The sequence below is a fragment of the Tachypleus tridentatus genome, chromosome 13 (genome assembly GCF_004210375.1).
Source record: "Tachypleus tridentatus isolate NWPU-2018 chromosome 13, ASM421037v1, whole genome shotgun sequence".
Lineage (NCBI taxonomy): Eukaryota > Metazoa > Arthropoda > Merostomata > Xiphosura > Limulidae > Tachypleus > Tachypleus tridentatus.
In genome coordinates this window covers 130,131,966-130,139,520 of record NC_134837.1, presented here as the reverse complement: position 1 = coordinate 130,139,520, position 7,555 = coordinate 130,131,966, and positions in this window count along the sequence as shown.

Genomic DNA, 7,555 nt, shown 5'->3' with positions numbered 1-7,555 from the left:
GTAGAGTTCAAGGGTTCGTAACGTTGAATTGTTTCACTGGGATCATTTGATTGCTAACTCACAAAATTTGGTATTATATTCATCATCCGAATTCGTTTATCTTTAAAATCACTATACCTGACAAAGAAGAGAAGCAAATAGAAAATATATTTTATTCAACTCTTCCAAACGTAGGACTGCATCAAGAAGCAAACAGATTGTGTTGTAGATTTCCTTTTGTACACTTGTCAACTAAAGCTTTGAAAGAAATACACTGTACCTGTAACTTTCCTTTTGTATACTTGCTAAGTATAGCTTTAGAATAAATTAACACACTGTGTTGTAGCTTTCTTTTTGTATACTTGCTAATGTAATGGATTTACTGTTATACATTTGTTTTAATATCTGCATTTATTTCAGTCTGATGCATGTGACATATATTATTGGATGTTTATTGCGCAAGTCCCACCCGTTCTCTAAATTTGTAGAAGATTCTCGAGCGTAAGAATTAACAACGTTTAGTGTTTGTAAAATACTAATGACTTCTAGTACTGTTGCCAATTGAGCTTTCTAGAATCTTGCCTAAAAGTTTATAACTCGATGTGCCAGACAGTAATAGAATATTATTAATCAGCTACGGTCAGTATACTATAAGCCTCGTAAGCAAAAATTATGATTAATGCTTATTAATCTGAGAAACTACAGATTTTATCCAATAATGTTTAGAAAATTAACTTAGGACGTTAGTATTTCTACGAGAACATTAAATATCCATCTATCTCTGTGAAAAGTAAGCTTGTAAACAAATATCATAAATTGGATAATATTGACATTCAATTAACTTCTAAGTTCAGATTTCCGTTTATTTGAAATCGTAATATGTGTTGTATGTAACATAATAAACCGGAGACTCGTCCAAGATAAATTGTAATATGTAACACTAAGTAAAGCTTTCAAAGAAATTAGCACAGTGCTTTTAGCTTTCGTTATGTGTACTTAACAAGTAGCTCTTTGAGAGATGAAACTGATAGAATATAATTATATTTTTCCTTTAGTGCACCTGGTAAATAAGAGTTTATTGATAAAAGTGACAAAATATACTTGTAGTTTTCCTTTTGTAAACCTGGTATATAAGAGTTGGTTGATGAAACTGACAGGGTATACTTGTAGCTTTACTCAAGAGTACTCAGTAAATAAGAGTTGTTTGATGAAACCAACAAGATATATTTGTAGTTTTACTTTAAAACACTTAGTAAGTAAGGGTTGGTTGATGAAAGTGAAGGGCTAAACTTGTAGTTTACTTTTAATATACATGGCAAGTTAATATGGCATTCACAATATCCTTTGAGTGAAAGGAGTTAAAGAAGCTAATTGGCCTTTGTGACAACGATATTTTGATTCCCATTATATCCTTAGAGCTAGTTTCTCCATTTTAAATATTCTTCATTCTAACTCGAACACCAACATTTTTTTACTAATTAAGAAGCTTCTCCAAAGTTTTGGCTTATATATAGAAGGATTGTTTTTTTTTCAATATATATTAAAAATATGACAATATTAACATCCTTTCTTGACAAAGGGCTTGGACAAATAGCCTTAGCAATAAATTTACATTTGAATTTGATGATATTACACTTCCGAGTGTTTGAGTTAGAGAAAGTGTTAAACATGTCATCGTGATGCTACAAAGCTTGTTTTTTTTATTGTTTGCTTTAATTTCGCTCAAAGCTACTCTAGGGCTATCTACGCTAGCCGTCCCTAAATTGGCTAGTCATCACCACCCACCACCAACTCTTGGGCTACTCTTTTACCAACGAATAGTGGGATTGACCGTCACATTATGACTCTCCCTCAGCTGAAACTGCAAGCAGGTTTGGTATGACGGGGATTCGAGCCCTGGACTCTCAGGTTACGAGTCGAGTGTTTTAACCACCTGGCCATGTCGGGCCTACTACGCAGCACGTGTGTAGTGCCACGACACTGTATTAGGATGTTTCACATAAATTACAATTGACTCTTTGCAAAATTACTGCACTTCCTGACTGTGTAGCAGATGTAAATCAGTAAGATAAACTAATTTATCTTTATTTTTGTTAAACTTCTTAAACAGAACTAACTGGTCAAAAAATTCGTATACAAAATATCTCAAATCAATATTATCCTCATCTCCGATTACTTTCCTTACGCTTAATGACTGACATCACTATATTATAAAAATGTACACTTTCAGTGACCTGGCATGTGCAGGTGGCTAGAGCGATCGACTAGTAATTTAAGGGTTGCGGGTTCAAATTCCCCGTTACAACAAACATGCTAACCCATTCCCACTCCCATTATTCGGGCCCGGCATGGCCAGGTGGTCAAGGCACTCGATTCGTAATCCGAGAGTCGCGAGATCGAATCCCCATCACACCAAACATGTTCGCCCTTTCAGCCGTGAGACCATTATAATGTGAAGGCCAATCACCCTATTCGTTGGTAAAAGAGTAGCCCAAGAGTTGGCGGTGGGTGGTGATGACTAGCTGTTTTCCTTCTAGTCTTACACTGCTAAATTAGACAAACAAATTGTTTGTTTACGATGTGTAGGGTGACGGATTTTACTATTATATATCGATGTTTATTTAAATTAATTTATATTTAGATATGTACAGAACTTATACTGTTAAATCTGTATTGCGAAACTCCCGTCTATTCACTAAAGTTATATAACGTTCTCAAGTATAAGAATCAACAATATGTGTGTACTTAAATATTAGCTTATCGTCAGTATTGTTAGGCGGGCTGAAATTTATAAAAATTATCCTTGCATCTAGAACTGTAACCAACGCTATAAGCTATAAACCTCGGAACCTGTGAGTATGATTAACGCTTATAAATCAGGATCTTCAGATATCAGACAAGGAACGTTTATAAATTTTGAGCATTACAAACCGTTTAACTTAGCGGCTTCACGTTGGACACTAATATCTTTATGAAAGTGTTACATAACTTAATCGGTGAAAAACTTGACGTGTGGCCAGCGAAGAAATAATAATACAAAGATAGCAAGATCCCACTTAATTGAACTGTATTTACTTCAACTCCAAATTAATTTGCTCATCATGAACCCTCGATAAGATATCGAAGAAGTTCTGGATCAGATAGAAGACTCAATTTTGTTTGTAAAACTTTATTATATAGATCATTATATAATAACCGTTGTTGTAAATTGTATTATTCTTTGTGTATTAAAATATATTTGTATTAAAAAAAGATACTGCGCGTGTATAAATTTTGTTGGTAAGTGTCATAAATTAGTTACTTATCGACATTTATTTAATTCATAAACCTAAATTACAATTTAACTGAATTTAGGCTATTTGAAATTATAATACGTTACGTAACAAAGTGGGGGTTCGTGTCCGAGATCTAAATCAGAGACATTCGGTCTAAATTAAAATTTCGATCATAATTCAATTTATATTTATCATGCCAACAAGATTTGATCATGCCTGATTATCAAGATTTTCTTGAATCACCCTCGCTTGAACAACTAGAATGATAGAAGGAAATAACAAAACGAATTGCTCGAAATTGCCAAAATTTTAGCACTAGTTGTTAAGAAATCATGTGAAAAAAAATGAATTAAAAACGTATTGATGAAATACTAGTCGATGATTACTTTTTGGCTGGGGTCAAGTGATAAAGATGAGTTAGAGATCCAAATCAAACTCAAACAAATCGAGCTTGAATCCAACAAAGGGAAAAACAAATCAAGCTCTTATCAAAGCTGAAAGAAGTAATAAACCTTTCGAGGCCGAAATAGCTCGCAGTGAAGACGAAAAAATAAATTCAGCTGGAATAAATGGAAATTAGGCTCAACTCTAACCGATCTAGGTAAAATAACAACTTTAAACTTAATCAATATGTTAAAGTACCATCATTCAATCAGAATGAAGTTGATAGATATTTCTAATATTTTGAGAAGGTTGATCAAACCATGTAGTAGCCTGCCGAAAAATGGTTATTACTATCGCAAATTGGTAAAGTACGACAAGTTTATGCTGCTCCCTCTCTAGAAGATTGTATAAATTATGATGAGGTTAAAACAACTATTCTCAATGCACACGAGTTAATACGAGAGGCTTATCAACAAACGTTTTGAGGTTACCGCAAGTAAAATAATTATATTTATATGGAATTTGCCCAAGTGAAAGAGTTTTATTTTGATCTATGTAGCAGTTTTGTGCATATTCGCAACAATTCCTACAAACTAAGACAATTATGTCTAATTGATGAGTTTAAACGTTATGCACGTGACGACCTCATAATTTACTTGAATGAAAAGAAAGTTAAAACACTACAGGAAGCAAATTTTCTTCCTGATGATAACACATAAAACCATTTTTCATAAAAAGAAATTCCTACCATCTCAGCAAAGCCCTGTATCTGTTCAATCCAATAGACTTGGTAATTCTTCTAAAAATCCAGCTCCTCTAGTTCGAAATCTCCAGACAGTTGGGATAAAGCTTTTTCAAAATCATCAAGGCATGTCTGCCATTTCTGTAAAATACCTAATCAGGCTATGTTTGATTCTTGGTGTTCAAAAAGAAAGAAAGAAAGGAGACAACAGCCAGTGCGTTCATGTCCACATATGAACGTAATTTTACCAGATCACTCCACGTTGTTGATTTGGCCACTGATATAAAGGCTGATATAGTCTCTAGGTAACTTAAACCTTTTGTGTCTTTAACAAATGCCACCGCCAGTCCCATACTCATACGTATTCTACGTGATACTGAGGCAACCCAGTCGTTTTCTTTCGAATGTATACTGCCTTTAAATTCTAGTTCTGTCACTAGTGGGTCTATCATTGCTCAGGTTATTGAGGGTGTCTTTGTTAATTTATTTAACATCGGACCGAGTTTTGAGACCAGTCGTGGTTGATGTAAGACCTACTCTGCCAATCAAGGGTGTATCATTATTGTTGGGAAACGATTTAGCTGGAGTGAAAATTGTTGTCAAACCCAAAATAGTTAATAAGCCGATCAGTGTTCCATCCAAGCATGATGTTAATGTTGAGAAAAATCCGGATACGTTTCCCTCGTGTGCTATCACCTCGACCTCAGGCTAAGAAATTAGGCCAAAAACAAATGATGGATATGTACTCAGTATATTATAAATTTGTCTCAGGAGATGTTGTGAAGGATTGTAGTACTGAATCGTCCTCAGTTAATAACAATGTTAGACGTGATTGACCTAGTTTTCCTGGTTAAGTTTCGTGTGTTAAAAGTAAACTTATTGCTGTACAAAGAAAGGATCCATAGATTATTCCACTATTTAAGTGTGCACTCACAAAAATGAACTGGTGAAAGTTCCAAATAGTTGTTTTAAAATAATGGTATGCTTATCAGGAAATTCAGACCACAAGATGTGCCAGCTTCAGAGGACTGATTTATCGAATCGTTCTGCAATATTGAAAGTTGCCCATAAATTTCCTATGGGAGGTAATTTATGTATCAACAAGTCGTGATAAAATAATGAAACACTGTTTGGCCAAACATTAGGCAAGATGTTTTAAAACGTGTCATAAATTTCATTTGGTCGGAAAATCTAACCAGAAAATTCCTTTTCCTCCTTTGAAACCTATCGGAGGTTTTGAATATCCTTTCAGTCATGTAAAAGTTGATAATATTGGGAATTATCTGACTTCTACCAACAAGAAATGTTTGTTGAGATTTTTGGGAATGGTTGATTATTACGGTAAGTTTTGTAAGAAACATCAAAAGTTCAGGTGGTCTGAAACATGACAGTCTGCTTTTGAAAAGGTTAAATTTTTATTGTACACTTACCCTGTATCAATGGTACCTAACTTTGGTAAGCCTATCGCATTAGATGTTGAAACCAGCAATTGGGTGCTGGTGACATTCTATTATAATCAGATGAAACAGGTATTGAACACCCTGTTTGATATTTTTCTAAAGCTCTTAATTGTCACCAAAAAAGTATTCTACTGTGGAAAAAGAAACATTGACTATAGTGTTAACTTTAGAACATTTCACTGTATATTATCTGCATCACAGCTTGTTGTTCTTTTAACTGATTATAACCCGTTGATGTTATTGAACCAAATGAATGGCAAAAACAGAAGACTGATTAATTGGAGATTATCATTACACGAGTATGATTTGAAAATGTCAAAGGGGTTGATAACACTTGTGCTGATGCACTTTCAAGTACTGTGTAATTTTATTATCATAATGCTATTTGTATTGATTGTGTTATGTACGGCATGGTTATTGAAGTTTCGTTATACTTTGATAATGTATTATACTTAATGTATTATTCACAAAGTGTATATACATAGAGTTTAATTTAAAATTGGTGTCAGACAATTTTTAATTCTTTAAGGAGGGAGATGTGACGGGTTTATTATTAAATATTTATTTTAATTTTAATGTGTGTTTTGGTTAAATATATATTTAGAAATGTGTGTAACTTGTATTTGTAAATGTGTATTGCGAAATTCCCGCCTGTTCACTAAATTTGTAGAAGAATCTCGAGTGTAAGAATCACCAATATATGTCTTATGAAAGCACTAGTGTATGTACACCCTTGTGCAAATTAATTGAAACAAATGGTCATTTTACAATATTTTCAACATGGCGGCAGGTGTAGGCTCGCTGGACCCGCTGATTTCCTTTAATAGTCATTTTTTCACACAGACGGAGTCATTAGCTGTGTTTTGTTGTACGGTCGATCTATTTTGGGATATATGACGAAATTTTGAGGAATATTACGTCATTCGAAATTGCGTTAGAAGGGCAAGGAGACCAGTCAAAAAACAACTTCTTACCAACTCAATGAAGAAAAAACCGTATCAATGGGGTCTGAAATACAAAAACTGGACGCAAGAACAATGGAGGAAGGTGTTATTCAGTGACGAGACTCATTTCTTCAGACAGGGTCAAAGAAGTCTGCATGTTCGCAGATCTCCAGATGAGAAACTTTGAAAATTTCACATCAATCCCTTGAAGAAGATGTTTTGGGACTTTTTCAGCTACTGTGGCGTCGGAGGCTTATATATCGTAGAAGGTATGATGCAAGGACCACAGTACATCGAAGTTTTGTAGAGAAGAGTCGTTCCAGAATTGAAAAAGAGATTTCCAGATGGATCTGGCATTTTTCAGCAAGATCTGGCTCCATGCCACACATAAAAACTTGTGAAGAATTTTATGACTATAACGCGAATAAAGGTGCTGGACTTAAATCCTATTGAAAATCTTTGGGCGATTTGGAAAGAAAGACTTCGAGGAAATATAAACTAATTGAGACCATAATTGAGGTGTGGTACCGCGATCCAAAAATTAGTAGAGATTGCACTCAACTTGTGGACTCGATTCCAAAGCGGATTAATGATTTTCTGAAAAATAAAAGCGGTCATATCATGTATTAATTTGTGAGTAATTTTTGGATTCTCAAAAATAAAATGCAAAAAATTGAAAAAATCGTAATTTTCCGTCTTGTTTCAATTTGCACAAGCGTGTATCATCAGCATTGTTGGGTCAGTTGAAATTCCTAAAAATGTGTCTGATGC